Source organism: Anopheles arabiensis, chromosome 2, assembly GCF_016920715.1.
Source record: "Anopheles arabiensis isolate DONGOLA chromosome 2, AaraD3, whole genome shotgun sequence".
Lineage (NCBI taxonomy): Eukaryota > Metazoa > Arthropoda > Insecta > Diptera > Culicidae > Anopheles > Anopheles arabiensis.
The window spans coordinates 23,198,539-23,212,728 of record NC_053517.1 but is presented as its reverse complement, the minus strand read 5'-3'; the positions used below and the strand labels follow the sequence as shown (position 1 = coordinate 23,212,728).

The following is a 14,190-nucleotide window of genomic DNA, read 5'->3' as shown; positions in this document are numbered from 1 at the left end:
TGAGTGGAAATTGTGCACCGTCCTCCAGGGAGCCCCATCTGCATGTTGTTCAATTAAGTAAAACTATCCCCAGGGAACGCTTTCGGCAGCGTCCGTACCTTCGAGCACCTGCAGCACCGAGCATGTCCCAAACTCTGCATAATAAGGTGAAGAAACTGTGACACTTTTATTAGTTCATCAGAACGTGATCAAAGAAGTGTGCCTGTTATCACTATCCTTGGGGTCCTTGGGTCGGTCCAATAGGTGCAACACAGCACAGGGTACAGCTCAACGTGGAAAATTAATATTGCATGCTGTGCGCCGTTTGCCGATGTGATCTCTGCCCGAATTCTTCCACACACGGCAGAGCTGCTGATGGGGAGGATGTTTTGCCGATTTAACCCTAAATGATCCCCAGTGCTCGTGCATACGATACGGTAATGATGAATCCATCCGTCCGGCAGGGCGTAGCCGGTCGTGCCGCAATACTCAACATTTGGCAGCAAAGAGTGATGTGTGCGACCTTGCTAAGATCGTTAACCTTCACAAGCTGGGTTGCTGGGTGTGCGCACGTGGGAAAAAAGGGCAAGAAGTGCATTTTACCGCACTAATGAAGTTGTTCGCATCGATGCGAGTGCCAAAAAGATTGGCCGATGTTTTGCAGACACTTTTCGCAAACAACAACCCCAAACTAAAGCGAATAAGGGGGGGGGGGGGGGCTGGTAAGCAGAAGAGGGGGCAAATTTCGTGACAAGAAGCAATTTCGACTTTGTGTTGGCCTGGCATCTGTGTGTGTATGTGTGGCGAGGCGAATCATGATGGGCAACCGTATCGTGGCGCACGTAATGAAGTGTGATGTTCCTTGATGCAGTTTGCTGCTCCTTGTACATCAACCACGAAAAGGGGATTGCACGAATGGTTGCGATTGGCGTAAAAGGCGCACGAATAGCAACAACAGCACGGCAAATGGTTACACGATCATGAGCAGCACTCCTTCCCCTCCGTCAGTGTAGGTCGGTTGGTCGAGATTGACACCTGTGGTGTGTGCGAAGGTTCATTCTTTTCTGTTCGGAATGTATCTCACACGCTCATGCACGCGCATTGCTGCCGCCACCTTCTTTTCCCTACAATGCAACGGCTCATTGGCAGCTGACGCTACCTGCCAGCGTGTGCCCCCCATAATCGAACCACAAAACAGCCTTCATCGTTGAGTAGATGGTAGTTTATGAGCGTCGTTTTGTGGTCGACACCGTTTGATTGGTTCAGCAAACAGACCGCGTATCCCCGTCTGCTGCGTTGTTGATGGGGTTTTCGATGGCAGTAGGATGGATGGTTGCCAAAAAAAAAACGAAATCCGGTAGCAGTAAATAAAGATCGTTACCCGTGGAAAAACCAAACTCTCGTGTTGATTAACGCGAAATGTGAAGGGCCACAAAAGTTTTCTTCGAGCACCCGCGGTGGTCGTGGTAGCGGTGCCCATAGTAATTTGCTTTTATGGAGCTTGCAGTGCTTACCCCGCACTCTAGCAGTAAATGCGTTTGATGTGTGGTTGTGAAAGAAACCGAACGAAACTGGCCAATTCAATCGCGCGCGCTCCCTCCTTCCGCTTGATAAATGTGGCCCTATGACCCACTAGTGGCCGGCTGGCGGCTGGCTGGTGGTGGTGCTAGTGTTTGTCATCATAAAATGGTCACAATTTATTGTTCGCATCATAAAACATGAATTATGATTTGCTCTGCTCGGGGGAAAATGAATTGTGAAGAGCAAAATGGGTGAAAGATAGTGGGGTGAGGCAGCACATAAAATGGGTTTGATTTTCTACCTCGTTTATGGGGTGAAGAAAATCAATCGAAGTGAAGCGGCGGGCAGGCGTGGAAAAAGGGGTGTGATTGAGCGGGCTGAGCTATCCATAAGCTTTCCACGTGCAATAAATCATAGATTACTGGGCTCAGCTTGATATGGATGGCGGAGCGGTGAAACACTGGGAGAAAGGCGGCTTAAGCGAGGTGAATCAAACCTTCATCAACGTTACAAATGACTGTAAAACTGTTGTGTTGCCCGTTGATTTCTCTTTATTATGGTGTGTGTGTGCGTGTGAAGGGTGTAGCAGAGGGTGCGCACGGCTATCATCACGAGCGGTCGTAAATTATGCGTAGGGCAATAAATTAAAGAGGAAAAAGCATAAATGTTGTTAAACTGTGTGTTGGTTGCGAAGAAAAAAAAAGAAAAGCTTGTGCTCACCATGGTACAAGCTAATCAAGAATCGATTTTCAAAGCACAATGGATAACGATTTTTCGATTACGCTTACACGCACGGTAAGCGAACGCCACAGGAAGAGGGAAAACGGAGACATTAATAGATAAAATTTCCCTTCACTTCAGGTTTTTTGTTTGCTCTGTCGTGCCTGGCAGCTATGTGTATGGCGCAAACGGACAAAAAGAGGATGCAACATGATGCACATGATGTGAAGGTGATTCAGTGGATCGGGGTAAAAATGCACTAGTAAGCGGCCTATTTCCCTGCGATCCCGTGACCATTGCCTGAGTGGTGACGTTGATTTGCCGCTTCACGTGATTAATAAACGTCCACTCGATTCGCAATCAAAGCCAACCGATCGAATGGCTGATTGGCTGATAGAGGAGGTTTTTTTTATTGGTGTTTAGCTGTCGCTACAGGGCAACAAAAACGTGTGAAAAACGAATGGTTGGCGGAAGGAAGCAGACATGAAGGCAAATGTTCCACTAACCGAGGAACCGTGGGAATGCTGGCAGCCGTTGCGATGGAATCCAGAATGAGTGTGTTAGTATGCTAAGCGCGCCCGGTGCTATGGTGTGTACAGCAAGTAGAAAAAGCAGGAGGTAAAGCGAAAAGATAATGCGGTTGTCACGCAACGGCAAACTGCCAGTGAGTGGGCCAATACCCTTTTCGCCCAGTTTGGTCAAATGACCGGTCGTCGCTAGCGTGTGGATTAAGCTGAGCCCAAAAAAAAAAGAGAAAGAAACCGCCCGCTGATCCTCCTGTACCATCGATTCCACTGGAACATGCGGCCACGAGGGGTGGAGAAAACGCAATCGAGTAATCCCGCTTCATTTCCGTGAGTGCTCTTCTGTGTAAGCGCAGTGACATGTTTTTCCGGGCGGCGGTGATTTGTGGGGGATTTGGCCGCTCGTGTTCATGCGGCGACGGCGACTGCAACACATAAGCTGGTGGAATTCTGGTTATGCAATGGGGGAGTAAGTTCAGTGTGTTGATGGTAATGATGTGTGGGATGTTGCTTGCCTTTGTATCGGCAGTATTAAGGGAAACGCTAAGGTTGTAGTAATAATTTGGAAGCTAGTTCATTTACACTTAAATCTCAATATTCTCGTTTTTGTTGCGGAAAAGTACCACCATTTTGCGATGATTGGTCTAAATCTGCACTGGCGACCTTTTTCTTTGTCTGATTACTAATAGAAGTAAAAGAGTGCAACATCTATAGAAGGTCGTATATGGACTTAGACAGACAGAGCTCTCTATATGTGGACTAGTCGTTGTATAAGTATACATCGTCAGGACACTGTTCGGTGTATTGATGTGGGATCGGACCTATGACGGGGAAAATGTGCGATTTTCATGGCTGTACCACGGTAACGTCCTCAACACTCATTGAATTTGCTAAACTAAACTGTTCTTACAACTGTTCTGTTTTAACAAGAAGTTACTCTCATGTAATTCAAAGTTTGATCCAATGACGGTGTTCGATCGAACGATGATCCCAACGTTAATTTGTTACTCGTAAAATAATGTTCTAGCTGACAATAAAGGCCAGCCAATCTCACCCTGGGTTCAGCAATTATTTTTAGAAATGAATCACCTGCGCTTATCGGTTTAATCTCCAACCTCAAAGAATCCAATAAAACCAATTCGATCGTTGAAATAACCGTATTACGTCCCCTTAACGAGACCTGCCCGTGTCGTTTGCGTTTTTAATGGTATTACATTTGAAATTGATAATTCGTTTCCCGACCGTTTTGCGTGGGGGGTCCCCATGTGTCCCGCACTCCACAATCCTGTGGCCAACGAGCCTTTTTTTCTGCTTAAAACGCATTCACCGTTCCCCCGTTCAGCAGCACACCGGTTGATTTCTAATTTCTAGTCAATGCTAGAGCACCGCGGGCAGAGAGAGATGAAGCAGTAAAATTCAGCAAACATCATCATCATCGTCATCACGTGGCAATTGATTGGAATGCAAGACGCGCAAAGGCAGCGGCCGTCAATTTAATTTCGCCCTTCACTTGACGGCATGAATTGAATCGCCGAATGACTTGTCTGCTGCTAACAGCTTATCAAACACTTCGCAGAATATATATTTCTCTCTGGCACTCTGTGTGTGTGTATATATATACATAGAGTCGTATGATAGAGCGATAGATCTGGCGGAATTTGAATGGCACTTTGGCCAACGAACTACTGGGTTGCGCATGGGGAGCGACGAGGGAAATGTATTCGAGTGGAGAAAAAAAGGATGGAAGTGACGTGGCATTTGGGTGGGGAAAAGAAGAATGTCGATGGTACACACCCATCCACCCACCCTGCCTCTGCCCGGTGTGTTCTGCTACTTATCGGAATGTCATTCCAATCATTCCCGATGGTGTTCGGTGGTGCTCGTCTCTATTAAACGAACGTCGCTGGCCTTTCCTTTCGCTTCCCGTCGCCCGTCGCCAAAGAGAGCAACACATGGGGCGAGTGAAAGTGATGAGCAATTTGGGGTGGGATTGGAGGGCGGGGAAGGTTTAGGGTGCAGAGGGTGCAGAGATGCCTTTAATCTACTCGTTACTGTTCCGATGCTGGGTATATCCAAATACTGTGACATGGCGCACATACAATCAATAAATACAATTTTAGCTCCTAACCGGGAATGTTTTCGTTTCTTGGAAGGTCGTTGGTGGGTTATTGTTGCTGTTGAAAAGTATCTGTGTGTTTTTTTTTGGTTTGGTTTGTTTGTCTTGCTTTGTCCTGCCAGAACAACGATTTCACTTTCCGTGGATGATGATAAATTGTTAAAGTTTGGCAACAGTTTTGCCCCGACTGGCCAATTGTTGGTCGATTGTTAGAAAGTAAAATTATTAAAAATATAAAAAAAAACCCATTGCGGCAATGAATCTAGCCGTTTTGTGCGCAAAGGGAAAACTTTTTTCATTAAATATGCCATGTTCGTTCTGATTAAGCGCGCGCCACCAATTGGGCTTTCGAGTGGCAACAACAAAAAAAGGGGGGGGGGGCAGCAAAGAACCAGCAAAGAAGGAAATGAATCCGATTGCACAAGCTATTTCGATTACGAGAACACGGTTCCGCCCGGGAGCGCATCAATTTCGGATTTGGACAACAAAATAAAACCATTTCCCCGCTGCTTATGATAATGTTTGCCGTTGATGATGATGCTGATGCTTTCGGTAATGAATACGATGGGTCTATTTTGTCGCTTCGATGAACAGTGGACAGTTGTGCGAATCAATATTACACACACACGCGCACGTGTGCACAGACAGATTCCACCCCTTGCGACTGGAGGGATTTTGTCCTCGATTTAGTGCCAGCGTCCGATTTGGGATCGGATTCATGGATGTGTCCGATCGTATTATGGGAACGGAGACGACTTATGAATAGCAATGGGCGTTATATTTTTGGTGAAATCTATCTTTTTTGTGTGTGTGTGCCTTTCTTGGTGCATGGGGGTTGTATCTATATTTTTTGTAACTGTTGCTGTTTTTTTTGATGAGCGATATATGGGTGTGGACGTGCTTTTATTTATGATTTTGCTTAGTAAAATCCAATTCACAAAATGAGAATTTTTTCATGCGCATAGTAACAGTGAAATCCCTTTTTCCAATATCTTCGTATCTTCCAGATACGCGTTGGGTGCTGGCCAAGGCTTTTCGCTTATACTTTCAATTTTCTCTCATTTATGTTCCTTTCGTTCATTTTTTTTTTTTTTTTGGTTGGTGAATAAGCTAAAAGCAGAAAGGGCTTCTTATGTAAACCGATCTTAACGAGATGGCTGTCCTTTGGGTGGTTTATGAGCATCTTGATAGATGAACTCTCGTCCCGTCCAAGGAAAAAGCAGCCCCAAAAGATAATAACCCATGATAGACGACGCACCGAGCCTGAGCTAAAAGGTTGTCTGCCGAGTTGAAATTTACATACCAAAATGAGGCGACCCGGTGCGTGCGAGCATAAATGAACCTCCAACAAACGTTGTGCGCCGTACAGATTAGTCGCAGATTGAACCTTTATGTAACTAAAAATGGCATACAATTTAAAATGTGTTGTATAGCTAAGTACTCTGGCAAAATACATTCCTTCTATCCGTTGCCGTAACAACAACTAGCCGGTTACGCCCGTTAGAATGCGCCGTTTGAGCCAACGTGCGTGCTGGTCCAAAAACCAGCACTCGCAGGGGTTTATTTTGCCACACTTTGCACTGTACAACTGTTCAGCTCCATAAATGGGGGAAAAGTTGAGACACGTTTTCCCAACACCAACACCACCAGTGGCCGAGTTGCACCAAAAATTCAAGTACGCACCGGTGGTTTGGTGACCGCTAGGAAAAAACGCTCCAAAATGGTCCAAAACCAACACTGTACCCCGAAATGAGTGTGTGTGTGTGTGTGTGTGTGTGTGTGTGTGTGTGTGTGTGTGTGTGTAAGTTGTTCCTTTTTGAAACCACCACGGTCGGTTGCTTTTTTCCCCACGCGGGATCGCTTTACGTCCCTTTCCCCCCCACTGCCGACCCTCGCTCTCTCCATCGTTCCGTCTTTCTACCGGCTAGGTTTTCTCACTTGCCATTTTAGTAGCTTTTTGGCACGTTTCCATACAACCACAGTTTTCCGGTTGCCGCGCATAGTTTTCCACCCATCCATCTGGCACTGGCGGTTTTACATGTGTGTCCGCAGCTCTCTTTTTTTCGTTCGTTCAGTTTGTTTGGTCAGTCTGCGTCATATGCCTTTCATGGTGGTGGTCATGAAAGGGGTAAAAAAGGGAATGCCAAAAGTGTTTTTTTTTTGACAAAAGTAGTTCCCACAAAAAAAAAAGATGAGCTAAACTGCATACGTATGGTTAAAATCGTGTTTTTCTCGCAGCGACATTCGGCTAAATCAGTGTGGAAAGCAACATACACACACAAAAACTGGCCCTTAAAAAGCCACTCAACGAGGACAAACTATGTGTGTGTGTGTGTATTGCAACATTGTATTAATTTCGGTTTTTTCTGCCCCTCTCTCTCTCTCTCTTTCCTTATTTTCCATTCCATTCTGCTTTCATTTTCAGCTTCTGTCACGATTTGCAGGAGCTGGCAAACTTTATCCAAACGCTGATTTTCCCGAGGGCATTAAGACCCGGTCCGGGTGGTAGAGACGCAGCCCAACTTTTACTACCGCTCAATGTGATATGAATTTTAAGCTCTCCGAGGTTCAGTCATTAGCCGTGTGCGACAGATTCGGCCTTTTTTGCAGCAGCAGCAGTAGCGTATGGGAAGGGATTACGCGTGCTCTGTTCCCATTCATTAATCATACCGCTGGCAGAAGAGTGGGGGACGATTGGGGGGGGGGGCGATGGTTGTCGATGGCGGGTGGAGTGGTGGGTGCACCGTGGGTAATCTGGGTGGATTTTGGAGCTGCCTTATGGTGATCCATGCCGTGACGGATCACTTGTATCTGTCTCATGCTGGCAGAATAATGATTTTCCCTTCACTTTTTGCCTTTTTCCCTGGACGCGCTGGATGTCCTGTAACTCCCACTAAACCGAGCTCAAGGTGAAAAGGACCTCAAAGTTTTCAACAAGAGATGATGCCAAATGCTGTCACGACAGCTAGAGAAAAAAGCAGAGAAATTAGAAGTGACATTGTGCGTCTATAACACACACACACACACACACACACACACACACACACACACACACACACACACACACACACACTCACACACACACACACACACACACACACACACACACACACACACACACACACACACACACACACACACACACACACACACACAGCGTGGAGCGAATAGGCGACAAATTAATTGCCAAACACGTGCACGCCTGCTGCTGTACGGTGGAGTGTGGGAAATTTTAAGCTGCCAGTTTCCGGCCTGCGCTCGCCCCTCCTGGAGTGAGTGTGTGTGTGTGTGTCGCGAAGGAAAGCAAAAGCACGAAAACCGGTTTGTTTCGGTAATTAATTTGCTTTGATTATGTGCAAATGGGCGAGGGGCAAACGCTCCTGCCGCCGCCCTGTGCCGCCTTCATGCGGCGGCCAGCGAACTTTCACCGCGCACCGGACGTGCACAAGCGCGCCCCGAAAACGTAGGTGGTCCTGTTTAATGTTTTTCCCAATTTCATTAGAGGAGTTTTTAAATTAGAATACTTTGCTAGGCGGCGCTGTTCGTTCGTGCTGGTGTTGGTTGCTTTTCCTCCGGTGCGAACCCTCCGGTGCGTGCATGGCCGTCCAATTATCCCACGTCTCTGGCGCAGCGCAAGATCGATCGATGGGTCGGTCGGAACTTTTGTGTCTTGGCTGGGCGGATGGGCGCCGCTCGTACGTTACCGCCCCGGCAGAGCAGCATTTAATATCCTGCAAAGAGATCCCGTAAGGAGCTCTTCCACAGGCCGAAAAGGGGTTTGGATCTGGGGGGCTCCCTACACCCGGCAGTGCACAAGCTGTTGCCGCTGCCAGAAGGTGACACGATATTGAATTAGATGTTTTGCCTCCGATCTCTGCCTGACCCTGGCAAGTCGGCTTCGTGCGTACGTCTAACCGCCGCAAGAAAACGGTCTGGCAGTTGCTTGCACGTCGCTTTGCCTTCACTCCGGTTTTCCAATCAAAACGCTCGAACCAGGGCGGGCTCATCCCCCGGTTTGCTGTACGGTGCGAAAACACTAGCACGAGATAAGGCTCTGCTTCTGGATGGCGATAAAGGCCACGTGTATCATGGGGTGGGTTTTGTTGGGCGGGGATGGTAAGATCGAAACGAACGCAACAAGCGAGGAAGCAGATTAAGCTGCCGGATTTGTAATAGTTCTGATATTGCCTTCTTCGCCTCTACACAAACTCCCGACCGTCGGCTTGCCGTTTGACGCACACCGAGACTTCATATCATCCAGAACATACAGAGACACACACACACACATACATGGACAGGGTGTACCAATATATTGGTTTTTGTGCCATGCGCCCTGTCATAAAACTCCCATTAAGATCATCACGCACGCGCTCGGTTACATTTAATTTGCCAACCGTTTTAAGGTTTAAAGGGCGAAAGCCGTTCCATGCGATCACCAGTGGATGGTGCACCTTCCTTCCTGCCGTTCCGTTCAATTGATATTGGCTTCCATGCATATGTACGTGTGTGTGTGTGTCATTTATTGATTGTGACATGAATGTGAAACGCATTTCCCCGCGTCCGTGTGTGCGTTTAATTGAGGTACATTAATATCAGTTTCAGTGGTCATCGCCGCTGTCAATAGGCATGAAATGTGAACACGCTTCCCCCGGCAGACAATACACAATGTGTCTGTGTGTGTGTGTGAGAGAGAGAGAGAGAGAGGGGTATGAAATATCGGTTCCCCGCTTGGCTAAGTCCTAATTACGATTTATTTGACCCGCTTCATTGCACCGGAAAGGGTGCATAAATAATGCTGAACGGGCATCGCACGTCGCTCGCCGCCGGGAGCAGTGATTGGTTATGTTTTTGCTAAACTGACAGCGGCTGTCGTTTGGAAATCCAGACAATGCTGACCAGCTTCGACGATGGTTGGGCTGCTGGTAAAGACTCGGCTTGGCCGTGACACTGACAAACGCCACCCTTGGAAGGCTGTCACGGCGGACGTATATGTGTGGCGCCGTGCAAGTGTTTAACCTTTGATCTTTCCCTGCAACGCCTCTTCGATGTAACCGGACTAGCGGGACCTAACATACGATGTTCTTTTTGTGTCCTTTTCCTCTCCCATGTTCTGTCCGTGCCTTGTCGATAGTTCGATCGATTCGGGCTTCCGATCCGATACGGATCGTGTGTGTGTGTGCGTGTGGTTTTGAAATGAATACTCTAACTTCCTTCTGTAAAAGGAACCGGCAATTTCTGTGAAATTCACTCATCACTAGCCAAACAGCTGGCTTGCAATAACTACCCTTAGCTTCTGTCAATTTCTCCGAACTAGTAACATGATAATGCCATCACTGGGTCCCGTAAGTACCATTTTCTCCGTAGATAAACGCCTTTAGTTTATTTTCGTGCACGTGTACCGAATCGATCCGCCACAGGGAATTTCTCTCTTGCGTTCTCTCTCTCTCTATCTCGGCTTTCAAGGTTATCAGGGGTGCGGATATATTCAGCCTACGCACATCCTTCACCCAACAACTGCTTCAAGCCGATGGGATGAAGGCTTTGGATGATGCTTTTTTTAAAGCAACGCTCCCTCCCCGGACGGGACCGTGTACCCAGCTGGGCGTGTGGTTGGCGTTTTGCATAATTTCAGGCTTTAACAGCAGAAACAATCGAGACTGGCGCTTTTCCCAGCATCACATCCCAGCGGTGAAGCTAAAAATATGCAAAAGCTTGGACCAATCCGTTCGCCGCCTGGGTAATGGCCCAAACCCTGTCCTACCCCTTGTGGTGGTTTTCCCATTGACCCCGCACGGAAGGTTAAACCATTAAAGTGCCGTCTGCGTGAAACTTGCGCCCCCTTCGAAAATATACTGTTTAATATACTGAGTTAATGATTGGCGAGTGGTGGCTAAAAATAAAAAGTCGCACTCAAATTTAGAGGTGGAAGATATATTTCCACCCGATTTTTTACTCTAAAATTAGCAAAAAAAGGATAAGCAAAAAAAAACACACACACAAAAACATGCCCATCAGAAAGGAGACATTTCCTAGAACGAGGCCCATTTTCCCCGCACCACTATGACCGTGCCAACATCGACAAGGTGCGTAGAATGTTTGCCCGGGAACGTGTAAAATGTTTGCTTGGGCAAAGTGTTTGCCGCTGGTCTACGGGCAAAACCGCCCAAACGAGGCCGGTATTTTGCTACCGTCAAGTATGTGGGCAATGTGTAATGGACCCGCTTAAGGAGAGGGTGTATGGCGTAGCGAAGAAATTAAAGGCTCTTCAACCGTTGTTCTTTATCGCCGTACCGCTTTGTGCTTGGCAATCGCACACACACACACACACACACACACACACACACACACACACACACACACACACACACACACACACACAAAAGGTGCGGGGAGTTTGTTTGCTGTTTTTGTTTCTATACTTTAGCAAACCTTCTTTCCTTCTTGTGGGTGCACTTGACTCACTTTACACTTTAGCCTCCACGTGCTTGTGTGTGTGACAGAGAAGCAGGGAAACGGTATGGAGTAAAAACCCAACCCTTCCGGTAGGTTGCTCGAGTTCAATCAATTCCAGTGACAAGGGTTCGATCGTTGTCGCTGGCTAAGAGCTGGCATACGTCGTGGTCAGTGTGGGAAAGGGGAAATGGCACTGTTTTACCACAACCTAGAGAGAGACACACACGTACGGTTGTGTTTTGCATTGCGTGAAGCTAATTGAGTTATGGGAAAGAGCTTGGTGAAAGGGGTTTGATTGAAAGCTGATACTCACAGGACTCAACTCAACCGCCTCACCAGCAAACCCTCTCCAGTGGGTTGATGTGATACACGCAACGCAACGAGGACGATCGCGCTCGACTGCTTGCTTGAACAAGCGGAGGGGAGCTGTAGCAATAACATTAAAGAGCTGCGTATCTTTGTTTTCTAAAGGGAAGGACTTTCTCAAGCCAGAAACCGCCATTCCATGCTCCACATAAGGCAGACAGTGTGCCCTGGGGGGCATCCTCCCGGGACAGATAACTTCAATGAGCGCGACTCAAAATCTTCTTGCAGGCTCCGAGTAAAGGAAAGACGTCCTTTTTCGTAAGAATGTTTCCCGCAACGTGTAGTAAATTGTCAAGTTTTATGGCTTATCCTCAATGCGGATGAATGTTTCGATACCCACAGCAGGGCAGAACGCAAGCGATCAAATTTAAAGCAGATTACATAAAGCGAAACGTTAATGTAAACTTGGAAAGAGTGTCACACGCATCGCAAGAATGCGAGCCCAGTGAAGTGTGTGTGTGTGTGGTTTAGGAAAATACGGGTCAAATACAACGCCTCGCTTCGGTCTCTGGAGCGTTGGAGGGTTTCGAGAAATTTATTTTCTTATCAAATTTCGCAGAAACAAACGATGGATGATGAAAAAATGACCAGGTGAAACCCCTGACGCAACGAACGGGAAACAAATCGTTCGTTTTATTTTCATACTTCGCACAAACATCGTTTAATGTTACCACTGGTTCTAGTACATCGAGTAAGAACATACGACTGCCCAGCATCTCACAGTAACGACTCGCACAATATTGAACCATGTTCTAGACGCCGCTATCATTACAGCTTACATGGAGCAACAAAAAATAGATAGAAGAGAAGTACGGCAAAATACAATGAACGTGATTCAATATCGCTCGTCCGCGATTCGATACCATCATGCCCTGCTGGGTGATGTTGTGCTTCACTCAAGCAGAAGCACCGAGCGGACACATCGCAAGCCAGGCTCGGCAACAGCGACGGCAAAGAAAAGATAAAGATTTTTGTAACGGAATTTGTATATTTCCTGCGTTGCTTTGTCCTGCTGCAGCGAGCGAAGGTCGGTGAGTGATAAAGCAAGTTTCATACACTGATCTCTTCTTGACACGACCGAATTCGACCGAACGTCGTAAGTGAGGCAGTGACCAGTGGGCAGTTTGCCGGTTTGCTGTTGTTGCTGCTGCTGCTGCAATATAGAATGAGCGTGTAAGCATGAGAAGCATTTTTCCGAGAACGAATTTCATCCCGTCACGTACCCACAAAAGATGCCTTGTCAGGCGTGTGTCTGGCCGCGGCTTGTTGAAAAGCGCGGTGGCAATCTGTTCAGTTTTTCTCGGGGGGCCAACGTTTGCCAGCCGTCGAAACGAAATCGCATCGTATCGGATCGATCGGTCATGGTTTCGCACAGACGGTTGTTGTTGTTGATGTTGATGCTGCGGCAGAAAACGAATTTAAAGCACTGGGTGAGTCAGAGTCAGGGGTGAGGAACGGACACTTTGAAATTGTTTCAATCAGTGTCAATGCGCAAAGCGAACCCAAAGTCAAACCGACCTGAAGTGTTTGTTTTTGACATTATGAGATGTTTTTTTCCTCCCTTCTCACCCAACCCCGACACACAAACGCACACTGTCGTATAGAAGCAATTTGTTGCCCAGTCGCGGCGGAGGTGTTTGTGTTTGGGTGCAGCACGCTCGAGGGCAATCTGGATGTTTTGGGGATTCGCTGTTTTTGATATTATTTTCGTTTTTGTTTGCAGATGTAAATTTTTCAATTTATCTTGCGACTTCCGGCCGACTGACCAGCAGCATTAGGGCAGGGCAGCAGGGCCCTGCCAAGGTAGCGCATAAGGGTAGCGAGCGATTTTGTTGTTGTACGCGTCGTCTCCTCCCCGTCACCTTTTCGCTCCTTTTGCCTTACTACGCGACAACGTTCTCGTTCTCGTGGGTCGGATGGCAGGAAATCTCCGAACCGAACAAACAGCCTCGAGACATTGGAAATCATAAAAATTATTTATACTTGCACACAGACAGACATAACTTACACGCGCAGGGCTGCTGGTTCGCTCGTCTACTGGCGTGATGCGTACTCGTGACGGCACGACCTGTGGCACGGACGGCGACGATGGGCCAATGATGTAACGGGCAACGAAAATAGCCCAAGACGGTACCGGTGGTGGCCGCCGCTCCAATCTGCCATCGTTTATCGCCAGGGGCGGGCCCCGCGGTCCGAACGCCGCGGAGAGCAATAAGTCACGACGCGCTACCGTTGGCCGCTTAAATTAGTCTTCCGGCGCGGATGGGGATCGTGCTGCAGGCGGGCAGATGGGTGCGGGCTGCATTTAGACAAACCAACCGTTTCACTTACTATTCTACCGTTGTACGTACGCACAAACACACACACACATACACTGGTCTATATCGGCTGGTTTTGTTGTGCGCTTTTCGGCAGTAACATTCACTTTGCGGTTTCAATGTTCACGATTTCACTGATGCTCTCGCCCTACCGTAGCACGGAGAAAATCGCATCTGGATGCTGAAATGGGAT

General features: G+C 47.6%; 1 protein-coding gene across 5 annotated transcripts in view; it reads right to left on the bottom strand.

The window, feature by feature from the left end:
- Positions 1-14,190, bottom strand: part of LOC120903800 (octopamine receptor) — a 29,820-nt gene that overhangs the window by 13,682 nt on the left and 1,948 nt on the right. For 2 of the 5 annotated variants that reach the window (XM_040313536.1, XM_040313458.1), the window contains exon 2: positions 13,688-14,178. The gene's annotated coding sequence lies outside the window, so the exon portion shown is untranslated. Of the gene's footprint in view, positions 1-12,653; positions 12,833-12,902; positions 13,080-13,197; positions 13,628-13,687; positions 14,179-14,190 lie in introns of those variants that run through there. The other 3 variants (XR_005739686.1, XR_005739681.1, XM_040313611.1) reach the window with 3 other exon arrangements.